Here is a 26,785-nt window from a genome sequence, read left to right on the forward strand (position 1 = left end):
CCTCATTTCCCCCTGAGAGGAGAGATATCTGCATTTTGGTTCTGCAAAAAAGTCCTCCGATGATGCAAAAATCGTCATATTACATCATCGGAGGACTTTTTTGCAGAACCAAAATGCAGATATCTCTCCTCTCAGGGGGAAATGAGGGAGGGAAACATGGTCATTCAGTAATACTGCCGGGTTTCTACAGATACAAAGCTGAATGCTAAATCGGTGAAGTATCCCTTTAAGATTTCAAATAAATCTTTTGTGTCCCCAGAGTACACAATTAGCACTTTATAGGTGTGAGCAAAGTGTGCTGTTTTGTGTGTGTCCTTTTAAATGGAAATGAGCTGATCTCTGCACTAAATGGCAGTGCTGTAGTTGGCTAGTGCAGATTAAGAGGCGGTATTATCCCCTTCTGACATCACAAGGGGAGCCAAATTTGAATGACCAATTTATTCACATGCTTGCAGGGAATGGTTTACCAAAACTAAGTTACTGGGTTGATCTTTTTTTACATTTTCTAGGTTGATAGAAGCACTGAGGACCCAATTATAGCACTTAAACATGAAGTCATGTTTAAGTGCATGAAGTCAGATTTTTATGATATTTCCTCTGTAATAGTGCATACAAATTTCCTGTATTTTCTGGTGTATTCTAAAAAAACTGAGAAATAATTATATATGATCACTATACCATTACAAAAACAAAAAATCTTATGGTGGCATGGTGGCCTAAGACGTTTGCGCAGAACTGTATACTCTGATCAGCTATAACGTTATGACCACCTGCCTAATATTGTGTAGGTCCCCCATTTGACACCAAAACAGTCCTGACCCATCGATGCTTGGACTCCACTAGACCTTTCTATCAGAACCAGCATTCAATTTTCAGCAATTTCAGCTACAGTAGCTCGTCTGTTAGATCGGACCACACGGGTCAGCCTTTGCTCCCCACGTGCATCAATAAGCCTTTACAACTTATGACCCTATTGCCGGTTCACTGTTTTTCCTTTTGTTGGACCACTTTTGATAGGTACTGACCACTGCAGACCGGGATCACCCCACAAGAGCTGCAGTTTTTGAGATGCTCTGACCAAGGTATTTAGCCATCACATTTTGGCCCCTGTCAAAGTCACCCAGATCCTTACGCTTGCACCATTTTTTCTGCTTCTAACACTTTAACTCATATGTCCTCAAAGTTGATGTGTTAGAAGCAACAGACGAGCTACTGTAGCTGAAATAGCTGATTCTGATAGAGAGGTCAAGTGGAGTCCTGTCTCGACAGGTCAAGGCTGTTTTGGTGGCAAAAGGGAGACCTAGACAATATTAGGCAGGTGGTCATAATGTTATGGCTGATTGATGTATATATTGTACATATATTTCCATCTAAATTTCTAGCATATTTAACATATTTTATTCTATAAATAAAAATTCTGTCTTAGGGTCGATTCACATTTCGCGTTTTTCCGCGCGCTTAAGTTCGTTATTTCAAATGTAGCCATGCGGTATGTGCATTTATAATGGATGCAACACGCTCGTTTTTTCCATGCGCGTCCGCACCGCATCGAGTTAAAAACATTTCAACTTTCTAGAATGCTGCAAGCACACCACAGGTCATGTGACAAGAACCAACAGACAGTCGCGTTTTCCGCATGGATTTAGACGCGAAATGTGAACCGCCCCTTAAGTAGATGCTAATATTATATTCCTAAAGTGATTTTAGTCTGTTATGAAATTAATTGTATTGCTGCCCATTTTGGCCAGGTCACTCCTGAAAAAGAGATTTTTAATCTCAGAAAGTCTATCTGGTTAAATAAAGGTTATATATGAAGAGTTTCGTTACAAAACTAGATAAATCCGTTTTTTTAATTGTTCAGAAATCTCGTTTTTTGGTTGTGCATTCCAATTAATATCAATTCAACTGCAGTTGGTTTGTTTTGATTTAAACCTTCATTACTTAAAAAATACAGCTAAGTAGCACCATAAAACAAAAATAATAACATGATAACATAATAATAAACATGTTTTGACAAAAATGTTACAAAATGGATTTATCTCGTTTTGCAACGAAACTCTTCATATATATTTTAGATAACAGGACTGAAGTATTGCACTGTACAGTAGTATTATATTCCTATTTTCTGGTTAGCCTTTGTCCGACGAGACCTGCAAGCAGAAGGCCGGAGAGGACAGCTATTGATTTGATCAGGAGGTCAGGGGGTAGACAGCTGCAGGGCAAGAATGGCGAGGGGAAAAACAATGCAAATGTGTTGGAGGATGGGAAGGCCTTCAGGTGAGCAATGTAAATGAATGGTTTCTTATTCAGACCTTATTGGATATATGAGCAGGTGTGGTTGTTAAAAACACTAAATAGTTTATTAAGTTGCTCTGGTGATTTAGGGTGCTTTCATACTTGGTTCATTTGCCTGGTCCGAACAAAAGTTTGATTGCTCCCCCGCTGGTCTCCGTTCACAGCATATTATTTGGTTCTGAACCGCGGTACATCTGCGTCATTAAGCTGCAGCCGTGTACAGATGTTGCAAGACAGCGGGTATGAGCGAGATGACGCCAAAATGGACGGAGTTGTTTGCATTCTCTTTGTTCTTGAACCTTTGGTTTTGTTATCCTACAGATACCCACTTGCATCTGTCTGCAGCAAAACTACTTAAATTGCACCACAAAAAGTAGGCTGTCCACCAATGTTTGCGGAGGCAAAATTATGTTTAAAACTTAAATTATGTTTAAATAGCAATAAATTTCTGGGGCGAAACCACACAGAGTTTTTCCCTCCTTTGTAAAACAAATCTCCGCATCCACACAAACACGCAAAAACCCGGGAATGAAGTGCTGTCAGGAGCATGCCAACGTTTGCCGATATATCCCTAACCTTAAAGTCATGTTGGACAATCAGAAGCCATGTCTCGTCTCGGCACGAACAACAACGTCAAAGGTCAAAAACTCCGGTTTCACCGGCTACACGACAACGCTGCGACTAGAGTTTCTAAAAATCTTAACCCTGGCAGGAGTTTTCATAAAAGTTTGGCACAGTCATCTGATACTGCGTCTGTGTGTGGACAAATGGCCAAACCACATAGAAAAAGCTACGGTTTTGAAAATAACTGTGTACGTGTGGACAGGGCGTTAATGAGTCACAAACATGCCTCCACGTGTCATTAATAGTGGTTCACTTCTGCAATGTAGTTTGATTGGGTTCATATCAGCATTGAACTGTACTGCAGTCCACACAAACCGCACCCCAGGCCACCCTTTTAGATGGACTCGGGTGCAGTTTGCTTGGCACTTGAGACGAACCAAACTCTGGCATCAATCAGACCCCAAAGTGCTAGTGTAAAACCCCCTTTAAACAACACACTATATTGTGTGAGAAGTCAACTGCTAATAGCCGTAAAGTCTCTTACCACCACAAATAACAGTTCAAGAGTTTACATTAAATAGTCTACATTGCAGGGTCTACATTAAATATTCTACACGGGCAACAAAAAGCCCATTACAATGAAGCACTCTGAGCCGTATGAGTGCCGGGTTGCCCCGGTCATGTGGTGGAACGGTAAGTGAGTAATGCATGGAGGGATGTCGTCTCAACCTTGAGCCAGCCCTTTTCTCCGTATTATTGGAATATTAATCCATGAAAGCTGGAAGGAAGGCTGACGTCATGCGTGGCATCTGCAATGGCTGCCAGCGTCATCCTGTGTGCTTTGCTGCGAATTCAGCTGTCATGGCTAACAGAACCATTTCTGTGATTAACGGTCTTGCCGACCCCATCAAACACCCAAGCGCACTACTTCCTGCCCAATATTCTGCCCTCCCCCTTTTTTCTCTCTTTTACTGAACGTCCCAGCTGGCTGGTATGTCATTTTAGATAGGCAGTCTATGTGCAGAGGTGTGTGTGTGTGTGTCTGTCTGTGTGATTTGTATGGAAGAGAGTAGATGGTTGTGTGTGTGCAGAAAATGAGCATGTGTTTGTCAAGGAGCATGATAGAAAGCAAGAAAGATAGAGAGAGAGAGAGCGTGTGTACGTGTGTTTTCTTGCATGCATAGTATGTCTGATTGGTGTTCAAGGAAGGTGCTATTCATTCTCTTGCGGTCTTTATGGAGACTTCTTATGTTTCTCTGGTCTTCGGTAAGTTGTCCTTGCCGAACCAGCACAATGGCTTGCTTACTTCCAGCCGTCACAACTTAACAATAAAAGTGCTTGCATATTCTTTTGTCTTTTGGAAAGACGGCAATATCAAGACTCCCACACAGTGTTGGGACAGTTACTTTGGAATTGTAGCTTCCCAAATTAAACTGTACTCTTGTACATGTAAAGTAGTAAAACTACAGTAATAACTTTGGAAAATATATATTTTTTTCTATCCGAGTTAAAATCATTTTGAAAAACCCAGTAAATTGTTTTAAACTAGTTCATTTACATAAATGACCTGAATAAACTGAATTACTAAAACGAATCACCTCTCAATGCTAAAAATAAATTACAGTTATTTTTTCTTTCTAGGCTGCCAAACTGTGTGCACAATAATACATTGCTACTTGTTGGCAAAAGTAGCTTTTTATTGTAATTTTATTCTAACTTAATTTTAGCTAAGATAGTAGTTTTTAAAGGGGTCATATTGTGAGATTTTTTTAATATGTAAAATAAGTCTTTGGTGTCCCCAGAATACATATTTGAAGTTATAGCTTAATAATAGTCAACAGATAATTAATTTTAACATGTTAAAATTGCCACTTTGTAGGCCTGAGCAAAATGTGCCGTTTTTGGGTGTGTCCTTTAAAATGCAAATGAGCCGATGAAACGCAAACACTGATCGCAATGATGGTGGTTTGTTGCAATTGAAACTCAGTTGTGCTGTCAAATATTTTTTCTCTCTCTCTCTTTCTCTATGCATTAAATGGCAGTGCCGTGGTTGGATAGTGCAGATTAAGCGGTGGTGTTATTGTAATTCGCCTTGCTACCTACCTCACAAACAGGCGAAATCCGAACTACCTATTTTTTCACATGCTTGCAGAGAATGGTTTACCAAAACTAAGTTACTGGGTTGTTCTTTTTCACGTTTTCTGGGTTGATAGAAGCACTGATTTTCACACTATGACCCCTTTAATTTTTACTCCGGAATACTTGTAGGTTATAGACTACAGTAATACTGGTGTTAAGGATATTCAGTTTCCTGGATTCTTTTCAATACTACTTCAATACAAAAAAATTTAATGCTAAAGGCAGGGTCCATGATCTCTGAAAGCCAATGTTGACATTTGAAATTAGGGCTGTGACGGTGGCAGTTTTTTACCACCGCGTATACAATGCTTAACAAACGTGCGTGTTCATATCCGCCAAATTCTTTCTCCGCCGGCGGGTGCTCGTCACAGCGTCAAGCAATGCTTATTACTTAGCAACGAAAGACGGTCTGAAGCGGCTACGTCCTTTGAGGTCATGGGATCGGCACCTATCTGCATGTTTATTGTAGCACTTCCATCCGTGAAACTGTCTGGTGGTGTACTGGTAGCGCAGATTGATACTTTTTTGCAACTTTAAGTGACCAAGAGAGAACGAACGTTTCTCAATCCGAAGGCTGCAGCCTCCGGAGGTCGCATATGCAGGCTGATTAACAAAGAATAATAGTCCAGGGCTCAAAATTAACTTTTTTATTTGGTAGCACTGGTGCTCCCAATTTTAAAGAGTTAGGAGCACCAGCAAACATTTAGGCGCATCCATCCAAAAATTATAAAACACCACAACTACAATGTAAATGTTAATAAATTTATTCTTTACACATCCAGGCTTTACACATCCTATGGCCAGCATTTAAAATGTGGTCTTCTATTTTATTTTTTTGCTGCATAGTTTCCTAAAATAATACCCAAATGCTGTTGAAATAGTATAGCAGCAATAATAATTTAACAATTACAGGTAACATGATTAAGATTACAATAGAAAATCTAGCAAACACGTAAAACACTGATTAATTGTGACATTACAAAAGTGACCTTAATATAGAAGGCTAATATATATTGGTATTGATAACTGCATACCAGGATGCTATTACTACTAAATAGGCAATGTTTTAAAAATACAACAAAAACATACCATCAGCATTGTCGTGTTCCACATCAACATGGGCCACAAGGATGTTTGTCGGATGTCCATTCACCAGCGCATGCGCACATACACTATCAAACACTCTTTGACAGACAGGTCGGTGTCTCGAACACATTTGTCACGACACGTCTTGAGTTTTTGGCACTTTCGGCATGTTTAATCAAGGTCTGGTGCTTAAAATATTTAGATTCCGCCACCAACACAGTTTTACAGGATTTACAATAAAACACAGTAAGTACAACGAGCCATTTTCATAGCGGAGCCACTCGTAATCTTTAAGCCACTCTCTCCGAAAGGTTTAACGTCAAGTCTTATCTTCCGGTGGTGGAGTCGCATTTGAATACGGATCGTCGTCATTAATTACAGTAGTAACATTGGCTGTAATCGGCTCGCTCTCGTCATGCTCGCGGTTCGTCTTTTCATATTTCCGCGCTTCACATACCAACGTAGCACGGCAACTAGGAATGACTGATGCTCATATTAGCCAATCTGCGGTCTTCATTAAACGCAAGAACTTAATGGTGAAATTTGATTGGTTATGTAACGTTGGAGAGAACACTGAACCTGGGACAGCACCAGCACGCAGCATCTCAATCTAAATCAAGTCGCACCACAACAAAATGGGCAGTCGCACAAATGCTCCCAAATATATTTTAAGATCGCACAGATTCAATTTCGGTCGCATATGCGACCAAAATGGTCGCAATTTCGAGCCCTGTAGTCAACTTTATAATTGTTAATGCCCTTACCACGCCCTTAACCTAATAGAATCTGGACCTTTTTTTATAAATTCGCCCCACACACATGCAACCCAGGCAACGATGTCAGTTAGTAGTCACGCTCCTTACTGCTGATTGGCTGAGGATTACTGCTGAAGTGTGTATTGGTAATTGGCTCGACTGTTTTCAAAAATCACGCACCTTGCCTTTAATGTGTTATTTTTAAACATGATGCCATGCATATCTGTTTTAGCCTGCAAATGTAATGTCCTTTAAGTGAAAGCTTTGTACACATTGATAAACGTGATGAAACCTTTTCCCCATTTGAGTGAAACTACAGCTCTTATGCAAATAGTAAACAACACAATTGAAAAAAATATAACATCCATCAATGTTTTCCCCACTGGCACAGAATGCCATTAAAGGAATATTCCATTTTCTTAAAAGAAAAATCCAGATAATTTACTCACCACCATGTCATCCAAAATATTGATGTCTTTCTTTGTTCAGTCCAGAAGAAATTATGTTTTTTGAGGAAAACATTGCAGGATTTTTCTCATTTTAATGGACTTTAATAGACACCAACAATTAACACTTAACTCAACACGTAACAGTTTTTTTCAACGGAGTTTCAAAGGACTATAAACTATCCCAAACGAGGTATCTAGCAAAACGATTGTCATTTTTGACAAGAAAAATAACAAATATACACTTTTAAAGCACAACTTCTGTTCTAGATCTGGTCGTGATGCGCCAGCTGACCCCACGCAATACGTCATGACGTCAAGAGGTCACAGAAGACGAACGCGAAACTCCGCCCCAGTGTTTACAAGTGTGTTGAAAGAGGACCGTTCCTAAGTTGTTGTATGTCAACTGATACTAATTAATGTCTTTGTGTCAGTTTATTGTTTACAATGGTCCGCAAATGTGCGTTTTATATATGTAACGCGTGACCTCCCTACGTCAATACGCATTTACGTTAGGTCGCGCTGGACCGGACCTAGACGAAAAGTTGTTGTTTAAAAGAGCATATTTTTTATTTTTCTTGACAAAAATGACAATCGTTTTGCTAGATAAGACCCTTATGGCTCGTTTGGGATTGTTTATAGTCCTTTGAAATTTTGTTGAAAAAACTGTTACGTGTTGAGTTAAGTGTTAAATGTCTATTAAAGTCCATTAAAATGAGAAAAATCCTGCAATGTTTTCCTCAAAAAACATAATTTCTTCTCGACTGAACGAAGAAAGACATCAACATTTTGGATGACATGGTGGTGAGTAAATTATCTGGATTTTTCTTTTAAGAAAATTTAATATTCCTTTAAGATAGCTGTCGAAAAAGTGGACTATTGCCCTCCTAAGGCAGGAGTGTGAACTGTAGCAGCATTTAAGTTACTAATAATTTTTACACAAAACTAAATTAGTCTTTCTGTACTATTATTAATACATCAGTAATAAATGTATAATATATGTATGTATAATATATAAACACAAACACCGAACAACACAATGCGAGGTTCTCTTGAATCCGTGACTGTATGCAGAGAGATCTACTAACTGAATTTTCTCACAAAAGCATTAGCATAATATTCATCATCAGAGAAGGGCAAAGCGGAAACAACTAAACGAAAAATGAAAACGAATGTGAAACTCAGTGACCCAAACATGACGGGGCTTATACTGTCAGCATTCATCTGTGCCAGCCTCATTCTGTGTGACAGCAAAAACATTAGCTGAGGTCTAGGTGTAAACAAATGTCCTAAAACGGTTTATTTCGATATTATCATTATTTGAAGTGATAAACCATGTGTAGGATATTTAAGAAGTTATTATCACGAGCAGTTGAGACTGCATTGGTAGACTATTCTCCGGAGATCTGGTATGCTGGTGGTATTGGATCTGCATTGCATTGGCTTTGCAACCAACATGTTTTTCATCATTGTGAGGTCTGTGAGATCTTTTAGAGGCGACTGTTGGGTTTAAAGGGTTCTTTCATTCAACCAGCCTGTGTGCAAAGCTCAACTTTTTTCCCCATTTCTTTCTTTCCACATCTATTCCAGCGCTCCTGCGTCCATCCTCCGTCTCTCCATCTCACACTCCTTTTGCGTGCTCTGTTCGTTATCTAACCAAACCCAGCGGATTCTCCTCAGTACTGCTAAGAGAAAATCAGTTTGCTTTTTTCCTTCTCTGCTTTTTCTTGTCTAGGTCCCCACTGCCTCGCTCTGCTGCTCACCAGTTCTCCCCCCTCCCTCTCGCACGCTCCCTTCCTCCGCCTCTCTCTGCTTTTGCTGGCTCCTCTTTCATTCTAACCTCCCCCTCCTCTTCCCTCAAGGGAATAAAGGTCATTGCGCAAATGATTACTCAGACCTCGGTAGCCATGGAAACGCGGTCATGTGACAGGGACAGGCATGCATCGAGCACAACAAAGGAGCCGATTAGTAAGCCAGCGATGGAAAGCTAGCGCCCGCCTTTGTATGCCCGCGTTCTCTGTATTTCGCTCTATCTCTCCCTTTCTCTCCCTCTGTGTTCGACTTGCTAGGGGAAGAAAGGAGGGAGGGAGGGAAGGAGAGCGCGAAAGAAAGACTAGCGGGCTGCTTCAGCCAGCGTATCGCTTTGTTTAAACTAGCAGTTTGTCTTTGGGGTTTGTTCATTAGAGATTAACACGGACATTTCGGTGTGTATGCACGTGTTTGACACATCCGTTGGACAAAGGAAGTGTGTCCTGACGTTTAGACCTGAATTGAGAGGATGCTTATTTGGCATTACCTACCCTTAAATGTGTTAACAAACTATATATTTTAATATGAAAGAAGGAGTCAACAACTACTCGTAATATATCCAAAAATTCAGAGTAGGCCTGTCGCAGCCCTCTGACGATTGTGATGGTTTGGTTAAAAGGTGTTTGTTAACATAGACCAACACCATCTCATAGCGAAAAAGTATCTCATAGCGAAAAGGTGGCTAATTTGTATACATTTTATTATGATCTTCTTTTGCTGCAGTGATTTTTGAGTTAGTATTGGTCATTAGTGCTTTTTTGGATAATCGTATCGTTTACTAGCGTCATACAAATTTATACAAAATCGCCACCATATAGGTTGATTTTCGAGTGAGATCATGTTGTATAGACAAAAGACTCAAACTATTATTGTAATGACATTCCTAGCTCTAAAGTCTTCTTAAAGGATTAGTCCATTTTCTTAAAAGAAAAATCCAGATAATTTACTCACCACCATGTCATCCAAAATGTTGATGTCTTTCTTTGTTCAGTCGAGAAGAAATTATGTTTTTTGAAGAAAACATTGCAGAATTTTTCTAATTTTAATGGACTATAATAGAGCCCAACATTTAATACTTAACTCAACACGTAACAGTTTTTTTCAACAGAGTTTCAAAGGACTATAAACAATCCCAAACGAGGCATTAAGGGTCTTATCTAGCGAAACGATTGTCATTTTTGACAATAAAAAAACAAATATACACTTTTAAAGCACAACTTCTCTTTACGTCAAGAGGTCACAGAGGACGAACGCGAAACTCCGCCCCAGTGTTTACAAGTGTTTACAATTGAAAGAGGACCGTTCCTACGTTGTTGTATGTCAACTGATACTAATTAATGTCTTTGTGGCAGTTTATTGTTTAAAATGGTCCGCAAATGTGCGTTTTATATATGTAACACGTGACCTCCCTACGTCACTACGCATTTATGTTAGGTCGCGCTGGACCGGACCTTGATGAAAAGTTGTGGTTTAAAAGTATATATTTTTTATTTTTCTTGTCAACAAGGACAATCGTTTCGCTAGATAGGACCCTTATGCCTCGTTTGGGATTGTTTATAGTCCTTTGAAACTCCGTTGAAAAAACTGTTAAGTGTTGAGTTAAGTATTAAATGTTGGGTTCTATTAAAGTCCATAAAAATTAGAAAAATTCTGCAATGTTTTCTTCAAAAAGCATAATTTCTTCTGGACTGAACAAAGAAAGACATCGGCATTTTGGATGACGTGGTGGTGAGTAAATTAACTGGATTTTTCTTTTAAGAAAATGGAATATTCCTTTAAGACATACAATGATAGCCAAATAATGGGTTTAAAGAACCTTTAACATTTGTACCAGATATACTCATTTGACTGTTCCTCTTTCTTGTTGAAGTGCCGATCCATACTTGACTTATTTAAAATGCATTCTGTTTAAAAGGTCACAATGCTTGAAAAAAATATCCAGAGTCAACTTAATATGCTACACAGTCTCAATAAGGTAATGGGGGCATTTTATATTGACTTCATAAGCATTTATATTCACTATTTCATATTATCCCATTATGTAAAATGTACAGAAAGTTAATGTGCTTGTTTTCTCGGCAGATTAACATGTCAAAAACAATCTGTTTAAAAAATACAGCAGGATGCCTTACCTTTGAATGGAACGCCACACTATATTTTCTGGTGGTTATGTTTAAAGAGCACCTATTTCTTTGCTAAAAAAACAACGTTATTTTGTGTATTTGGTATAATACAATGTGTTCGCGTGGTTTATGGTTAAAAAACTAATTATTTTCCACATACCACAAATTTTTTGTAGCTCGAGGTTTCACTCTCTTCCTGAAAAGCGGGAGGAATTATGATAATGTCGGTCTTGTCTCACCAATCCCAGGAAGTAAACCTTTGCCTACAATCTGTGTATTTGTTGTAGTCCAAGAAAAGAGATTTATGTTGGAGACGATAACTTGCATCATCGTTTAATTTGGTGTATGTTACTTTTGAATATCATTAACATGTACTAATACACACTTGCACAACACACGAAATGTAAAAACGTTAATCGGACAATAGGTGCGATTTAAATGAAACTGTCAGTGCTTTAAAACATCAGCACATGCTTATATAATCCAATCTGCTGTTAACATAAACCAATCAACACTGACACTACTTTTTTGAAAGAGAACTCATGTAAAGTCTAGTATAGCCTGTTTTTTACGTGTACACAAATGTATGTGCACAGTCGAATGCACAGCCTTGCTGGGCATAGTTTATTTGACTCATACGTGTACACAGACGTTAGACGCGTTCGCATTGCGATAAAATGCAATGCATCTACTGGGCTACATTCTTCACTTTTCTGTAAGGCGCTTGCTTGTATGCGGATCCTTGCATTGCAATGCAATGTTTTTACCTCAAGCTTAATTAATACATACCTATCTTTTTTCAATGCGTGCACTTTTAATATTTGTACCGCGCGTTGTGAATGTGTTAGCATTTAGCCTAGCCCCATTCATTCCTTAGGATCCAAAAAGGGATGAATTTAGAAGCCACCAAACACTTCCATGTTTTCCCTATTTTAAGATTTTTACATGAGTAGTTACACGAGTAAGTATGGTGGCACAAAATAAAACTTATAGCCATAGGAATGAATAGGGCTAGGCTAAATGCTAACACATTCAAGAAGCGCTGTACAAAGATTAAAAGTGCACGCATTGAATAAAGATAGGTATGTATTAATTAATCTAAGTTGAGGTAAAAACATAGTAAAATATTGAAAAACTGTGGTGTTTTCCTTTAAGCCTGTAAATGAATCGTATAGAAATGTGCACTTAAAATTTACTTAAAGTAAACTTACCACATATACACAATTTTCTTCTCATTTTAACATTTCAAGCATGTTGAATAATTCAAAATTTTCAATATGTCAACCCATAATGTTTTAGCACTATAAAGCAGACTCATAAAATAGGCCTTTTTTTAAATTAAGCATGTTTTCATTAGCAACATGATCACAGTCAGCAAAGTATGATTTAGTCTGCACCTGATTTTATATTTTGGCAAGACGCAAAAGTGGTATTCTAAACATTTCACAATAACACAGTTTGAGCACATTTTAAATGTACATGTGGGCATGCATATGTGTGTGCCTCAGTGTTTCTGAAGGGATGGTGTATCAGATTGCCTTTGAAGCATTAAAAACATGAGTTGAGTCTGGGCACATACTCTGTTATGACTGCACAGCTGTTTCCAAAGCTCAGCAGCAGACAGAAAGACCTGCTGGTTAGTCTGAAGGGGATATGGGTGGGGGCTGATTGGCACGGCTGTAGCCAACAGGCCCTCACATTTGGCCTTCTTAGTTAAGGACTTTGGCTGAGTTGGGACAACACTGGACGGACAATAAATGTGAACCGTGTACATGTGTTTGTAACAAAGTGCAATCAGATGTGGGGCTAGAGGTGACTGCATTTTAATATATTAAAAGTCTACCATGGTACTCGACAACAAACTGTGAGTGTGTGTGTGTGTGTGTGTGTGTGTGTGTATACTGAGTTTATTAACACTTCTCCTTTATTTTCTAGGGTCACTTGTAGTAATAAACCTACCTCATCATCGTTCATAAAAAAATATGCTTTCGCCATCTTAATTGTTCATGTTTATCGCTCTGTAGAAGAATACATATATGAACAGGCGCATATTGTTCCTCTACAAAGTTACATCGCCAACTACTGGCCCAGCATATGTAAACAGTGTTTTGGTCATTTTCACAGATCTGTGTAAACAGGGATCACTTTGACTATGTTGTGGCGTGTGTGTACATTTAGCAAAAACGCGAAATAATAGTTTTTTTTGTCATAGTCGTTGTCATGTAAACATATCCTCACTATCAAAATAGGATTTTACAAGGATACTTAATATGATGCCATTTTTGCTATCACTCAGAAAAGTAATTTGTGTAACATACCTGTATGAAATTATAGTAAAAAATGTTTTAGATATAACTAGAAACACCTAATAGCTTCAACAGTAATTTAGTATTTGTTTATTTTTACACGAAAGTATGGGCACGTCGAATGCATAGCCTTGCAAAGCATAGTTTATTTGACTCAAATTTTTACGCAGAAGTTAGAAGCATGCGCATTGCGACAAAATGAGCTTCAATATACATTACAAAAGTCTGGTGATGCACGTACTATTCTGATGACAAAAATTGCTATCACATGCACTGTATGCAAACCCTTGTGTATGCGTAAAAATGCAATTATACTTCTAGCTTAAGGATGTGTTACTGTGGGTTCACACCAGCCGCGTTTGAGGCGTCAAATTTGCGTGTACAGCGCCTAGTTTGGCGCTTGAACAGTTTGAGTTTACTCGCTTAAATCGCGCGTGAAAGCCGCGCAAGAAATTCTAGTCATCGAGACATTCATGCAGAAATTCACATCATGGGAGGGGCTTCTGTGACTCCGCTTGCTTCCTGTAATCACGTCACTACTAGAGCAAGCTCCTGATGGTTAATGCGCCAGGTTTTTCTGCCAAAGTTCAAATTTTTCAAATCATGCGTTTGACGCGGCAACGCTCAAATCACGCCATTTGTGCAAACTAGACACGCGAATGAGGCGGAAACGCATCTACCGCGCCGCACTAAACGCCTCATTCGCGCCGCGAGACCTCCAGACGCGCGTCAACGTGTCTTCACATTGACTTAACATTGAAATCACTCGCGCTTGACGCCTCTACCGCGCGGCTGGTCTGAACACAGCATTATGCAGCACACCTTTGCATTTCAAAGGGTGCAGTTCATGTTCATGGATCACTGGACTTTAGTGTCGGAATGATGCTGTACAGCCTCAGACAATCTTGGTAGTCTGCTGCATTCAGAATGGGAATTGCCCCTTGCAAGTTGCATGAAGTATAATTTCTTGGCCGTTGTTTGTGCTGTTAACTGATTGCAAATAAATTGCTCTTTCATTGGCCGCAATTCATTATTAATGATTTTTCTCTTAGTGTTTACAAAATGCCTAATCTGGCAAAATACAGGACATTGTGGTGGCCTATTTGAGTCAAAACACAGTGAAATGATGTTGCCTTTCTGTGCGTCTGTTTGTGCCATGAGGCAAACAAAGCAGACAGGCAGAGTCCCTTGGTGTCCCTGGTGAGTTCCCTGATTGACTGAGTGCTATAGTGACCGGTCTGAGATCGGGTCTTTTAGGGAAACAGGCAGGGGGAGGCTCAGCTGGGGTACAATCCATCTAAAAGCCAATTTACAAATGAAGTGACTGTAATAGGGGCACAGTGAAGGCCAACTGAATTTTGGCTGCAGAGTTTGGACCCCCGTTTGTTGGTTTGAGACGGTTTATCTGAAAAAGTCAGCAGTGGTACGGTAATCTAGGTTTAATTGGATGATGGGGAATTTATGTTAAGGACGGGGAGGCCAGATGAGGCTGGCTCCTGTGTCAGCTTTTGGTTGGTAGGACACTTAGAAAAGGTCACTATACACTGATACAGATATGCATAACAACAACTTCTAATGTACTTTTATGACCATTCATTTATAAAACCCTAAAATCTGCAATAGTTAATGCAATTATGGTGAATAATTTAATTCGACTTACACAAGGTAACACTATGTGTTGTCACATAGTCACGGCACTGGAGATGAATTGTGACCCTGCCTCTGAAAACCCAGTTAAACCATTGTTTGTGGTTTACTGTTTTCTACCAAAAATCATACATAATGTAAAGAATATTATGTGAAAATGAAAGCTGCGTCCCAATTCGTCTACTTATACTATGCCTTAATAGTAGGTAGGTTTTTGTGTTAGAATATTAGCCTACATACAGTTGAGTGTAGACACTGAGACATACTAATGCAAAATGGAAGTGACGACTGTTGGCTGGACGACCCTGTGATCCTTAAGAAACTCAAACATCACAATACAGTAACTCATCTTTGCATTTAAGCATTTCTTTATTCATTAGTTTACATGTAATGTTAAAGAGCCGTTCACATTATAACGTTAACTATAAAACATATAGGGGTGGTTTCCCGGACAGGGATTAGACTAGTCCTAGACTAAAACATGTCCAAACTGAAAACAACTTGAACTGACATATCTTAAAATACACCAGTGCCCATTGTTTTGCCTCAAAATGCACACAGGTAATGTTTTTAGTAAGGCATGTTTGTTAAAACTAGTTATATTTCCTAATTAAACTAAGGCCTAGTCCTGGATTAAGCTAATCCCTGTCCGGGAAATCGCCCCATTGTTTTGAAAATCGTTTTATATTAAAGAGAACCGCAGAGTTCACACCACAACTATAACGATAATGATACAATAAACGATATCGCGGAAATCACTTTCTGGGCGATTTTTTCCCAGCTGATGAGCGATAAACCATTGACAACCAATCAAATCTATTTGAACTTAAAGTGCATGCGCACTTGAATACCAGTGGAGAAGCTCATTGCTGAGGTCCATAACATAAAATTACCTCAGGTATCCAGCGCTGATGCAGTTGCTGTGTAATGTAATGCTTTTTTTCCTCCCACACTGACCAAGCCAAAAGTTAAGATATTATTACAGAAACTACTAGATTCACTGTTTAGAGAAGAAATATGCAATATTAGTTAATGCCATTAAAGGCAAGTGATTTGCCCGAGTGCGCCGCGCGTGAGCGAATTAGCATATAGTTATCGTTATGACGTGGATGCTAATATAATTATCGTTATAGTTATCGCTATAATGTGAATGGCCCTTAGGTCTGTAGTTTAATTTATTGGTTCAGTGACGCATTATTTATTTAATTTGTTAATTTTGTGTTGCACACTTAAACTCGGCCCTCTCGCAGTGAGTTGTGGCTAAAATCAACCGTTTGAGAGTCCATAGATCTATACTTTGAAGTTTCTAAAGCAGCAGACCATTTGGGAACTTTATGGATTTATTTTAAAATGCATATGATTTGGGACATTCTAATTCTAATTTCAAATACTATCAGGGCTCAAAATTGTGACCATTGCTCCTAAAATTCAATTGGTGCAACCTCAAAATATATTTGAGAGCATTTGTGCAGATGCAAATAATTGTTGTGGTGTGACCTGTTTTAATTTCTTTACGAAACGTTTGCATATGCTGTGGAATAATTAGCGAATGTCTCATAGAGATCAATGTTCATATTCAGAGCTGCAGTCAGAGTTCATGCGGATTTTATTGTTTCAATGAGAAATGTCGTCAAATGCACACTGACAACCCATCAAAATAAAAGTCATTTAAAAGTAATGAAGCTGACAGAAATTTATTACGATTGTATAATACAATCTACTTAAAAAAATTATTATTTTATAATTGTTTTTATTTCTTAAGTAATATAACCACACTCAAAATATTTATACTTTCATTTTATTTTAAATAAAGTTTTGTTATGCAGCACTTTGACTTAAAATAAAATGCAATGTTTTAAAAATATATATAATTTTTGTTTTTATTTGATTATTTTAGAAAATATTAATTATTACATTTTAGGAATACAGAATCCAGAAAAAGTTAAACAGAAAAAAATGGGATTTGTGAAAATAAATTTGTATGTAACTTAATTGAATTAAAAATAAATAATTAAAAATAACATTAAATGGTCTTTATAGGGCTCCATGAATCTACACATTTTAAGCATAAGAGCCAAGCGCAAGTCAAGTGTGTGACAAATAATTTAAAATCAAGTTTTAATTGTTCAAGCTTTTAATCTTGAAGCAGGATGATGAAGTTGTGGTGCTCCTGTAATTTTCAATGGATGCTCCATTGCTGGTGTTCCTTACTTTAAAATTTGGGAGCACCAGTGCTACCTACTAATGGCGCTTTTCCATTGCATAGTGCCCCACGGTTTGGTTTGGTTTGGGTCGGGTCAGCTTACTTTTGGGAGCTTTTCCATTAGGTGCAGTACGTAGTACCCGATACTTTTTCGTACCACCTCGGTTGGGGTTCCAAGCGACCCGAGCTTATAACAAACGTGACGCGAAAACACAGTAGATCACTGATTGGTCTGAGAAAATCGTCACTACAGCGTCATCGCTATAATATAGATTACCTTTACCTGTAGCTTGCGCTGTGTCGAGCAAACATGTTGTCATCTGTGCTCTGCTATAAGTTCCCAAACTCCCTTTTAGCGATGAAAAACATCCAGAGGTTGAGAAACAGGAACACCATAACAGTTTTTTCCAAACTTGCAGTTTGTAGCGGAACATTCGCGACGAGCACGTCAGCATTATATGCTTAAATGCAACTTCAATGAGGCTTAGCGGAGCGCCGTCGACTGATGCCGCGGTGTTAAACAGAAACTGTCATGTGAGACAGAGGTAAACGCGATGTGCAAACATCTATTTGTGGTGGCCAATTTTAATTTTGTGGCGGACTGAGAAATAAATAAATGTATGGGAATGTACAACAATGCTCTCACTTGTATGATGTCACAGCAGTATGCAGCGCAAATATAACGACACACCTATAATCCCTCCCACTGCGAAGTGATACCAAACTTGATGGAAAAGCTAACCACGCCAAAGTGAGGTGAGCTGACCCGACCCAAACCAAACTAAACCGTGGGGCACTATGCAATAGAAAAGCGCCATAAAAAAGTAAATTTTGAGCCCTGACTATTTAGGATGGATGGTACACAGATTGGGAAGCAGGGATATCTTTAATATTGACTGAGTAATAGAGGCCACCAAAGATTCAAGTCTATGGGAAATCAAACTTTGATGCTCCTCATCTCATATTTATAATAAATTGTGTGTTTATTATGTGCATGTGCTATGTTTGAGTTCATGTGATGTGTTTGTATGACACCTACTAAAATGGCCAATCACTAAAGAGATGAAATGTATGTGTGCGTGTGTGTGTGCAGCAGGCCATGGAGTGTGGGCCTATTTTGTGATCGGTTCAGAAGGTGATGGGGCAAAGGGTTCAGTTCAGTCGGCGAAAATGTTCCATTATGTTCCAATTACCGTTGCGGGCTGTGTGTGCGGCGGCATCAGACCTCGTCCAGGTGATAAAGTAAACGGGAGGTGGGTTGGGGGAGATGGTGGGGGTTTGCGTGGCAAGGAGAGTATTCATACTCCCTCATTTCTCAAGGGAACTCTCTCACTGTTTGGAGAGCAGGACACATAGGGGTCGTCCTGTCCCCCAGAATCGCTGCGGTATGTGTGCTCAGCATTCGCTCGTCTGTGTTGGGAGAGATAAAGAAAAGAGATGGAATTAGTGTGTGTGCGTTTTAAAATGTTGTGGTATTCAAAGTCACTTTTTGTCTGGGTCATAGATAAAGTTCAGTAGATCATATCCAAAGTTGAAGTCAACGGGGACGCTTCTTGTCTTTAAAAGCAGTGATTCCCTGCCTGGAATGTGTTTGTGCTTGAGAGGGGTTAGAAATTATGTGTTTCCCAGTAAGCAAGTGAGGGATTGTGGGAAAGACGAAACGAGATTCATTGTGACTTTCCCAGAGTTAGATGAAGAGTAAAGGAACGCTTGAGTCAATGGTCGACTGCCAGACGATGGCTGTCATTTCTGCCTGTTTGCGTCACATGACTAGACTGCTCATTAAGACCTGAAATAGATGGATTTAGTCTCTGGGCTATTTTTAGCCGAATTTAAATGCTGACGAGCAGTGCCAGGCCCTTGTGTCTGACTTTTAGACCTCGCTGTCTTTCTCTCTTCATACAATTTGCCAAAGCCAGAATTAGACCCGATTAGTTGGGAATAGCAAAAAGAAACGCTAGTCCCGGGTTAAAAACATTATGCCAAGTTGTCAATGTTGTAACTCTTTTTTAAAAGGTCAATAAAACTAGCCAAGAAAAATCTAAATTTTTACAACATTGTCCGGTTAAGGCAGTGATGTAAGCAATGAAGGGGAATGGAGTGAAATGAAAATATTAAAACAAAAGGGAAAGAAGGGAGTGAAACGGAGGAAAAATATTGGGTTCTGAAAAGTCCACCCACAGCTGCCTCTTTAAAAAAAACTTCATTCTGGTTTTCGGCCTATGCTGTGTGTGTGTGTGCGCGCGCGTGTGTGTGTGGCTCCGTCGGCTTTGTCCCTCAAAGAGCTTTTTTTCTTGCTTTGCTTTTTCCCCACTCTCTTTTTTTCCTGGAGAGAGAGGCTGGCGCCAGCAGTCTGGAACAGAGCTGACAGGATTTGAATTATAGAAGCTGAACGGGAGGGGTGGGGGGACGGGGGGTTGGTTTGGTGGATGGAAGAGAGAGAACGAGCAAGAAATAGGCGAGGAGGGGGAGCAGAGAGATTCGGTTTGTGTGTGTGTGTGCGCGTCTGTGTGTGTGGGTGATTGAGTGTAGCAGAAAAAGGGTTGTTATTTCAAAAGCGACAGCCACACAGGCGAATCGGGCGGAGGTGTCGGGTGTTTGCTAAGCTAGCTATCTCGCTTTATGGTCGGCATAAAAAATGTTTAATAAGTAAATAAAGAAGATACTTGTAGCTTTAATCATCACCAAAGCTAACATGCTCACACTGTGTTAAATAGTAATGAGATTTTGGATACCCCAGTCTAAGTTCATTTTTTTATTTCACGGAGAGTCTTTTCTGTTATGCGGCTTAACCAGCCCTCCTCGTGAAGCTCTGTATTTGTATACTGCAAAATCTTTTACATTTCAAAATGCTTGTAAGAAATTCAACCACAAACACAACGATAGGTTTCACCATTTAACTACCAAATGTTAAATCCACATTCACCCCGCTTCTCAGGCCATTCGTTCCTCTCCACCCTAAAATTGTTTCAGGCTGCAGAAGACATTCCAGACCCAAGCATCTGCTTTCCCCCCATTCATTTCATCACCCATCATGCACTGATGGAGCAAACATGAACACAGTGAACTCAAACTTCACTGCGAACCTCCAGCTTCTCTGTTATAACTGCACTAGAACTAGCATGCAGCTAACTTAGAGAGTCTTTTGAGCGAACAACATAAACAGAATAAAAACAGAGCTATGTGTGCTTGTGAGGATGTGTTTGTGAGAAATGGTACGAGAGAACAGCCTGTTCTGGTGAAGGGAAAGCACAGAGTGTTTTGAGTGTGAAACGCCCCGGACTGGAAGTGATTCCAAATGTTGGGCTCGGACCGAAGAAAACATCGATGTGGAGGGAGAAAAACACACAGGCTGACACACGGTGATTGAGACCAGAGAAGAAGTGTTCCTGTGGATCTGTTGATCGAGTATTGCGTTAGCAGTGCTAAAGGTCATGGGTTTGATTCCCAGGGAGAGCAGACATGGTGATGAAATGTATAAATGCATCTGCTAAACGCATAAGGGTACTTTAAGTGCCGGAGTTCCCGCTGTTACGGAAAACCTGGCAATATTTGGGGAATATTAAAATTGGGATTTCCAGGTCTGGAAAGTTACAGAATTTCATGGCAAAAAGTTTTTTAAATTGTTCATAGCAACTCTCTTAATTTTTTTCTTATTCAGTAAAGTCCAGTTTATAGTCGTGCGCAAGGTCTACGCCGTAGGTCTGCGTAGCCTGACGTGCACCTGGCTAAATTTTTAACAGGGTGTCAGTTCTACGCGGACCGCAAGCACTGTGATTGGTCCACTAGAACCAGTGTTGTTTTCGTCAACGATGACGATAACGAAATAATTTTGTTGACGCACCTTTTTTATGACAATAATGCGACGATGACTAGCTAAAAATAGCTCTAAGCTGACGAAAACATGACGAGGCGCTTTCGAGTTTTCGTTGACAAGACGGAACGAAAAGGATTATAAGTCTGACGTTCACATTTTGCCTATTTTGCGTGAAATCTGTCTGTTTTTAGCTAAAACGTATCAGCAATGCTGCCGCTTCCTATCCGTTTTTTTGGGTACGCCCACCACCCGGCTGCCAACATTGCTGCGCACGCGTGCACCAGATTTCACACAACAACAACACACCTGCGGCTGTGGCGAGTTCAAAGGACCGGTGACGCCAATAAACGTAAACGACGAGACTATCGTCGTTATATATAATCCATCAGAAAGAAAAACAGAATGCATATTGGGAGACGGCGGTAAACATGGCCACAAACTAGGTGGGAAGAATACCACCAACCTCAAGCGGCACCTGAAGCCTCATCACCCTGATATTTTTTTAAAGGTAACTAACAAGTCACGCTGTTAACATATCATATACATTCAATTTTACTCGATAAACGGTTTGTGACACATTTCATGGTAAGCTTAAGGTTATACATGTATCTACTTGTCAAACCTAAGCCCATTTCCAATACTTTTTTATTTGTTAAAGACTACTTCTTTTACTAAAATTTTTCTTAAACTTCACTAAAACCTTTTTGCGTTTTCATCGACTAAAACTTGATGAAAACCTTTTTGTGTTTTCGTCAACTAAAACTTGACTAAAACTATCAAGTTTATAAGTGACTAAAATGTGACTAAAACTAAAAAGCATTTTCGTCCAAAAGACTAAGACTAAAACTAAAAGGGCTGCCAAAAACAACAATGACTAGAACCCCTCCCGTCAGGTAAAAAACTGCGTCATTGGTATTTCCATTTGCGATGGTGAGAACAAAGATGGACCATGTTGAGGAATGAGCAACATTAGTCGCTGTTTATTTACTTTCATCACTGCTGGTCATCTCAAAACACACAATAAGTCTCCTTCATTTGTGGGTTAAACTTGCCAAGCTGCTTCTTCATTGACGTTCATGCTGCTACTGTGGTAACATGCGTAGATACTGCCGACCAGCGGTCTGCATGTATGTTTGCACACGGCGAAAAAGTATAAATGAAAACCGGCGCGTAACCTACGCCGTAGGACCTACGCACAACTATAATGAGCCCTTAATCTGTGACTAGAAAAGTCAAGGGAAGTCAATGGTCAAAATATATGGAGACTTCAAATAGACATAGAAAAATAGCAATAAAGGTTGATTCATAGTTACAACACAAAGACACATATGCAGATGTAGTTGTATGTATAGAGGAATTACACTTTATGCCTGTTCGCCTCTTTCTTTTTACTCTGATACCTTCACGTGCTAAATGCATGTATTTGCAATCCACATTACTCACTTATTATTGCCTTTCTTGTGTGGTGCACTGCTTGTGTGACAGATATGCATATTAAAATAGAGAGTTGGGAGGAAAAAACGAAAAGGGGCACCTGATGAAAAAAGAGAAAATAAAAACAACTGGGGACTTGGTGTTTATCTCTCTGCCACTAGACCTGCTGTGGGTTATATAGAGCTCTGGTGTGGCCGCTGTAACGGTCTTGTCATGGTTATTTCACTCTAATGAGACAATAAGCGGTCCCCTGTCCAAATCAAGGGTTGATGTCAAATGATCACCATTACTTGTGTGAAAAGGACTTCAGCAGGTCAAGTCTGGCTCCGTGCACCAAGGTCATATTTCAAAGATTAAGATGAAAGTTAATACAAGATAAAAATTTTATCTCGCTGGTGATTTAGGCCATGAAGTGCCTAATGCAAAGTTTAATCTTTTGAAGTTTACACCAGACTAAGTTAAATTAAATGCAGTATATTTTATACAATGCTAAAAATTAAGGTCAAAAGTGGTCTCTTGCTGCCACTGGGGCTGTACCCTTTCAACAAGTACACCTAATGGTGCTTTTCCATTGCATAGTACCCAACGGTTTGGTTTGGGTCAGGTCGGGTCAGCTCACCTCACTTTGGCTTTGTTAGCTTTTCCATCGCGTTTAGTAACACTTTAGAGTGGGATGGATTATAGGCGTGTCATTATATTTGCGTTGCCTACTGCTGTGATATCATACAAGTGAGTGTGTCGTTGTACATTCCCATACATTTATTTATTTCTCAGTCCGCCACAAAATAAAAATTGGCCACCACAAATAGATGTTTGCACATCGCTTTTATCACTACCTCTGTCTCACATGACAGTTTCTGTTCAAACACCCGTAAGTCGACGCATTTATGCGGACGTGCACATCACGAGTGTGCCACCACAAACGGCAAGTCTGGAAAAAAACAGTTATGGTGTTCCTGATTCTCAACTTGTGGATGTTTTTCATTGCTTAAAGGAAGTTTGGAACCTATAGCAGAGCACAGATGACAACAGGTTTGCTCGAGACAGCGCAAGCTAGCATGAAGGTAAAGCTAATCTTTTACATTATAGTGATGACGCTGGTAGTGACGATTCTCTCAGACCAATCAGTAATCTACAGTGTTTTCGCATCAGGTCTTGGTATCAGTCGCTTGGAACCCCGACCAAGGTGGTACTAAAAAAAGTATCGGGTACTATGTACTACACCCAGTGGAAAAGCTCCCAAAAGTACGCTGACCCAAACCAAACCGTGGGGTACTATGCAATGGAAAAACGCCATAAGGAGATCATACCATTCATGAATAATTTAAGGAAAATGTTATTTGTGTCTTTTTTCATTTATTAGTACCTCAGAAGTTTATATTGGTACCAAAGTGTAGATCTTAAGACTTTAAAGGCATATATTAGTACTAGTGCTGTCAAACAATTAATCGCATACAAAATAAAAGTTTGTGCTTGCATAATATATGTGTGTGTACTGTGTGTAATTTTTATGTATATATAAATACACACACATTCATGAATAATTTAAGGAAAATGTTATTTGTGTCTTTTTTCATTTACATAGAATATAAAATATAAATATATATATATATATATATATATATATATATATATATATATATATATATATATATATATATATATATATATATATATATATATATATATATATATATACATGTACATGTTTCTTAAATGCATACATGAATATGTGTGTATTTACATATATATATAATAATTATACACAGGACACACACATATATTATGCAAACACAAACTTTTATTTTGTATGCGATTAATCAAGATTAATCGTTTGACAGCCCTAGTACCTAAATGTACCTATCGGTACCAAATGAACAGTATACACTCTTAAAATGTCTGGGTTATTTTTGACCCATGCTGGGTAGATATTGGACAGAACACACCGCTGGGTTAAAAGTGACCCAGTGCTGGGTTGTGTTAACCCAAACCATGGGTTATCATAACCCATGGTTGTATAACAACAACCCAACTTTGGGTCATTTTAACCAAGCATGTGTTCTGTCCAATATTTACACAACATGGGTCAAAAATAACACGGCCATTTTTAGAGTGTACACAACTGTACCTAAATAGTACATTTTTGGACCTTTTAAAAGGGTGCTGCCCATATTACAGCTCGTGACCATTTTGGACCGTTTTTTTTTGGTAGTGTAGTTAGTACATATACATACATTTAGTACATACTTTTTTAAATTATATGTTTAAACTTATAAAACGCTGGCGTTATAACAAAACCAAAATATGCAATGTACAAAGATTTGTTATACAATTTATTTTTCATTATATTTACTGGAAGGTTAAAACATCTAAGCAAGTATTATATCATTTAGGTTATAATTTTGTTTGTTGTCATTTGTCATATTGCGTAATGTCTGAAGTCTGTGTCTACTGCCATTGATCTTCAACCTCTACAGCTGAAAATGTTGCAGTCATTTCCCTTGTCACACTGTGGTGCCAGAGACATAAATGTTTGTCCTTGTTTTATTCTTGACTAATTAGAAGAATGAAAAACTTATTCAATTCTTAATCTATGGTTATATATAAAGGGAATATAATGACAGCAGACTTGTCCCTCTCAAAGACTTTCTTTGCTCTCTGTGGGGTTAAAAGTTCTGAATCAAGAGTTTAACCATAACCCCCTGCTGTAAGAGTACAATGCCCCACGTCCACACACAATTGGAAGTAGTCTCACACACATGCATTTATGCTCTGCAGATCCAAAGTTTGGCCGCTCTCTAGGACCTTATTTAAACAGGAAATTTCCGTAAAATTCTGTGTAGACACAAACACGTCCCGTAAATGTCCTGGGATTGCTTCCGTAAAGAGGACTTAGTAACATTCCGTGAAAGCAGTCTGTGTGAACAAGACACAAAAACAATGCCGTAAGGGGCGTGCCGTAGTGAGGATGCGCGTGTTATTGCAACACAAAGTTATGGTTTAGCTCTTTAAAACGAGGCATTTACATGCAGATTAACATTCACAATGAGAAATGTCTGCAAACTGGACTGAAGCAGAGATCAGAGAGCTTGTCACTATCCGTGCTGAAGCTGAAATCATTCAGCAGCATAAAATAATAGCGCGTTATATGCTCATATGAATAATAAACAAAAAGGCACATGCGTCATTGCAACAAGATAAATCTCTCAGCTCTTTAAAACGGGGGTTTTAAATACACATTGTTGTACTGTTTTCATTTAATTTGAGGTGAATCAGTCTCCAAATGCAATAAAATATAATTGTATCAATTTTAATTATTATTGGATGATTGACTTTATTTCGGTAACACCTGGAGAAAACGTAAAAAAAACATTATGAAGAATATTCATGACACTGTTATAAAACTATTTGACAGAGTATTGACACTTAATGACATTTTAATGACAAATAATATTTGTACAACTGTAGTTGAGGTCAAGAAAAATATTCATGATGTTGTTATAAAACTATATGATAGATAGAGTATTAACACCTAATGACATTTTAATGACAAGTTCAATTTGTATCACTGGTAAAAAGTGGTCAGTTATGTTGTCTTGGTAATGTCAAGTTGTCATGACAAGTTATGATGTATTGGTTAAAGCTACCGTTCTGTCTGTGATTTTGAAGCTTTAATTGTGTTTATAGTGGGCAATATAACATGTGTTCATGTTTCACGTGTAAAAAAACACGGTATTTTTCACACAATTGACTTATCTGTGTAGGGCTGTTTTCACTGTCCTCAAAACAGGCTGATGTCTTCCTTGTTCTGTGAAGTCCCTCCTTCAGTAATACGTATCAAGTTCTGATTGTGTAGTTTGTTTAGTGTGCTGTGATTCGATAGCAGCTTAGCTTAGCAGAGCCGTTTGAGCCAAAGCTGGTGACTGACGTATTCTTGTGAGCGGAGTTTAGTCAACGAACCGTTCTAGTGACGTCATTAAAGCAGGAAATAGAGGGCTGTTGTCCAAACCGGCCGTTCGTTGTACGCTTTTAAAGAGGAATTCTATTGAAGAAAATATATCGCCTGGCAGTGAACTTTGAGCTTTATCATTTTACAGGTATTATTTATGCTATTATAGCAACATTACACACTAACTAGGGTTTAAAAAATGGTATCAGGAA

At 38.9% G+C, this 26,785-nt stretch overlaps 1 protein-coding gene across 1 annotated transcript in view; it reads left to right on the plus strand.

Annotated features, from left to right (window-relative positions):
- The first annotated feature begins 2,133 nt into the window (after window positions 1-2,133).
- Window positions 2,134-26,785, plus strand: part of ntmt1 (N-terminal Xaa-Pro-Lys N-methyltransferase 1) — a 78,784-nt gene continuing 54,132 nt past the window's right edge. The window contains exon 1 of the mRNA XM_055199527.2: window positions 2,134-2,277. The gene's annotated coding sequence lies outside the window, so the exon portion shown is untranslated. The remainder of the gene's footprint in view (window positions 2,278-26,785) is intronic.

The sequence above is a fragment of the Misgurnus anguillicaudatus genome, chromosome 22, assembly GCF_027580225.2.
Source record: "Misgurnus anguillicaudatus chromosome 22, ASM2758022v2, whole genome shotgun sequence".
Classification (NCBI taxonomy): domain Eukaryota; kingdom Metazoa; phylum Chordata; class Actinopteri; order Cypriniformes; family Cobitidae; genus Misgurnus; species Misgurnus anguillicaudatus.